At 36.0% G+C, this 3,619-nt stretch overlaps 1 long non-coding RNA gene across 1 annotated transcript; it reads left to right on the forward strand.

The window, feature by feature from the left end:
- Positions 1-215: 215 nt before the first annotated feature.
- LOC142162880 (uncharacterized) lies at positions 216-3,261 on the forward strand. The gene is made up of 2 exons (XR_012694370.1): positions 216-954; positions 3,012-3,261. It is a non-coding gene; the product is annotated as an uncharacterized LOC142162880 (long non-coding RNA).
- Positions 3,262-3,619: the final 358 nt, after the last annotated feature.

A 3,619-nucleotide genomic window follows, 5' to 3' on the forward strand; every position in this document is an offset into this window, starting at 1 on the left:
ACAATTTTAAGAGTTTTAGAACTCAGTTCTTGGCCCAATTCGGATTAGTCCATTAAGCCTAGGGACCCTTCTAGACTCTTCTTTGGAATAAAAACAAACAAAAAGACCCTAAGGAGCTAATACACAAAGACCTAGGGACTAATTGACAAAATACACAAAAATACACCTAAACCTAGACTCTACCTATAAAGTAATGCTTAACAAAAGCTGGAGGAGGAGAACAAAAAGCTGAAAAAGCTGCGCAACAATATACAGAGACCCCCCTCCCCCGCGTCGTCTTCTAAAAACGACCCACCCCCTCAAGTTCATCTCCTTCGAACCACCCCATCCCCGAACGACCCTGAGCCTCTTCTTCTTCATGACCCCTCACCCAAGAACACACAATCATCAGCCGTTTTTTTAGAGAGCAACAACCATTTTCTATGAAGCCAAAGCTTCTTCTTCTTCATTGACATGAATCTCAAGAAGCTCCACTCAATGCTATTTGGAGCAGAAGTAGCTCTCGAAAGAAAGGATTTTAGTTCTACAACAGTATTCGGATTAGGACTCATCGGCTTCCTCGATTCACATTCTCAATTCGGCATCGACGATGCCTTCATTCGTCCAATTCACTGTGAAGCTCTGTCCAAGTTTGGTTTCGCTCGACGCTCTCTCATTACTAAATTCGACCACCACCAAATCTGAGGTTAAACGAATAGAAACAAGACAGGAATTAGTACGGGAGAAAATCATCGATCTTCCTTTTGATAAATACAAAAAAAAAAAAAACTGTTCTGATCTTCCAATTCAGTTTTTCGAACTTTGTTAAAATGGATGGAGTTTGACGGAGGTTAAGGTGTCCGAGTTTGAGTTTTCCGGGCGATATTTGAGGTTTCCCGTCAGCTGTTCGTCGAATGTTATGTCAAGAAATTGTTCAGTTGCTGTAATTTTGAGCTCAGATCCATCAATACAAAGGTTTGATTTTTCTCTTCTTACTGTGTTGCTTAATTTCTCCTTTATAGAATGTATCTTCTTCTTTTTTATTTGCCTTGCATAGAGTACTGTAGTTGCCCGTAAGTTAGTGATCTTTAGTAAATTGGAGGTTCTGCAGTTTGTAGGGAAATAATGTTATTTATCTCAGAGTAGCTTATTAAAATATAAGGTTTAGGTGTGGAGACTAATCTGTGGCATGTGATTCAAGTGGGTTCAATTGTTCTTATATTGTTAACAAACAAATTCCATGAATGGATCTCCGCATTAGCATTTCATCAATCATATTCCATACAGTAGAACCTCGATTTACATTAAAACAACATTTTCATATGAATATCGTAGTTGCTTTAGGCGCGTAATTTAAATTACCTTCCTGAACTCGGGTGCGTATTTATGTGATCCAAATCCAAATCCCAACAATGTCAAAATATGTCGAAGACCGCGAGTGCATTTATGTGACGTGGTTCAAGACGTGTTTTAATAGTGTTGCAATATTCTTAAAAATTAAATAGAGCGTTTAAGTTAAAATTTGCACATAGGTTTAACATGTACTAAAATCAAGTAATTAAGCCGAATATAGCAGTTGAGCGACCGTGCTAGAACCACGGAACTCGGGAATGCCTAACACCTTCTCCCGGGTTAACAGAATTGCTTACCCGAATTTTTGGTTCGCGGACTGTAATACAGAGTCAATCCTTTCCTCGATTCGGGATTTGAACCGGTCACTTGGGACACCATAAAATTATCCCAAGTGGCGACTCTGAATTTTTAATAAAATGATCCCGTTTTAATTGTCACTTTAAATTGGAAAAACTCTCATATGCCCCTTTCCGGAGGTGTAGTGAAAAAAGGAGGTGTGACAGCTCTGGCGACTCTGCTGGGGATCGAACTCAGAATCTCTGGTTCAGGGTTCAAGAATTCGAGCTTAGAAGAATTGTTACATTTGGTTTTATCTGTTATCTGATTTTATTACATGTTTGAGCCTAATGTGCTATATGTTGCTTTTTACCGCTTTGATATTATCTGAACTGTATATATAAACTGCTACGAAACCCCTCTCTTCTCTCTCCTGAGGAGTGCACACTGGTCGTGACTTCTTTCTGTTAGTATCATATCCCAAATAGAACGAGGTTCGAACAAGTTGCAAAGGCGGATGATCTTTTGGTTACCGGTACGCAGCCCCCCCTCGGCTCGAGTTGTCCGCTCGGGTAAGCCAGGTCTAGAACAAATAAACCCAGATTTTTTAAAACCTAGTATAACAATACCTCATGCCGGATCCCTAGTAGGAACGTTTGTTTGCATCATGTGCATTTTGACTTAGGGGACTCAACACAGGGGTTGGGTCTGTCTAGGACAGGTATACCCCAAAAAATAAAAGACCATCCTGATGCATCTTATGTGCTACATGTTGCATTTATTCAAGGGTAAAATGGTTATTTGGCGGACCAATGATAGCTGAGGGTAGATGACGAAATGAAAAAAAAAAATTAAAAAAAGAAAGAAGAAAGAAAAAAAAGAAAAAGAGAGGGTGAAGTGTGAAGATAAAGGGAGTGGGGCCTAATTATGTTTTCTGTTACATTTTGTTAAGAAAAAAAGAGCTTGAAAAATTCAAAATTTTTGTACTTTTTCACCATTTTTCAAAAATCAAAAATCAAAAAAAAAAGGGGAAAAAGAAAATAAAAAAAAGAGTTTACATGTTTCGTCATTTTTCAAAAAATAAAGAGAAAGAAAAGACAAAAAAAATATATTTTATCTAAATTAGTTGTTATTTTTATTTTTCACCCGTATCCAATCTTTCCGAACTACGCATACTTGATTCTCTCTTTCGGGGCGTGATACGTAGGCAACCCATATAGGGTCCGGTCTTCCTAGTAAATCTTAGGTTCTTGGCTTTGCGGGGTCGTAGCCAAATTTTGCACTTCTAACCACTTTTTGGCCAAATAAGTCATTTTGCAAAAATAGCCTCAATCATGTCTTGCATGTGTCTAGTAGGGAATGTTATTGTCTCACATAGTGTTGGTTTAAGTTTTCTCATACAGGTGTGGATCCACTTACCGGAGTTTGAGCATGACAGATACCCCAGGACCACCGCATTTAGGAGTTGCTTAAGGAGATGTTTTATATTTGTTATTTTTATTTTATTTTTATGTTTGGAGTATGTTTTTTTTATGTCGTCTTTTACTTTCTAGTTTTGTACAACAATGTCGAGTTTTTTGTTATTGTACTTTTATTATGTATTTGAAAAGGTGTGGTGTAACTCAAAATAAAAAAAAAGATATTTTGCGTTTTTATATTTCCATTAGAATTTTCTTTAGAAATATTACTCCTAGAAATCAAGAAGAAAAAAAAAGAAAGTTTGAGGTGGTTTTATTTTAGGAAGTTAGTATCTAGATTTTTTTTTTTTTAAAAAAATAAAATTGTTTTTATACTTCCCTTAGTATATTAGGACCAAAATTCAAAAAAAAAAAAAGAGAATTTTCTTTTAGTACCTCTTTAAAAGTTTTCTTTAAGACATTAATTCAAAAATCCAAAAAGATTTTCTTGTTAGGTGTTTCTTTGAGAAATTAATGAAAGATGAAAAAAAATTCTTTTTTTTTTCATTAGAACTTTAGGATATTGTATACTTTATCTTTTTTTTTATCATTAG

The sequence above is a fragment of the Nicotiana tabacum genome, chromosome 8, assembly GCF_000715075.1.
Source record: "Nicotiana tabacum cultivar K326 chromosome 8, ASM71507v2, whole genome shotgun sequence".
Lineage (NCBI taxonomy): Eukaryota > Viridiplantae > Streptophyta > Magnoliopsida > Solanales > Solanaceae > Nicotiana > Nicotiana tabacum.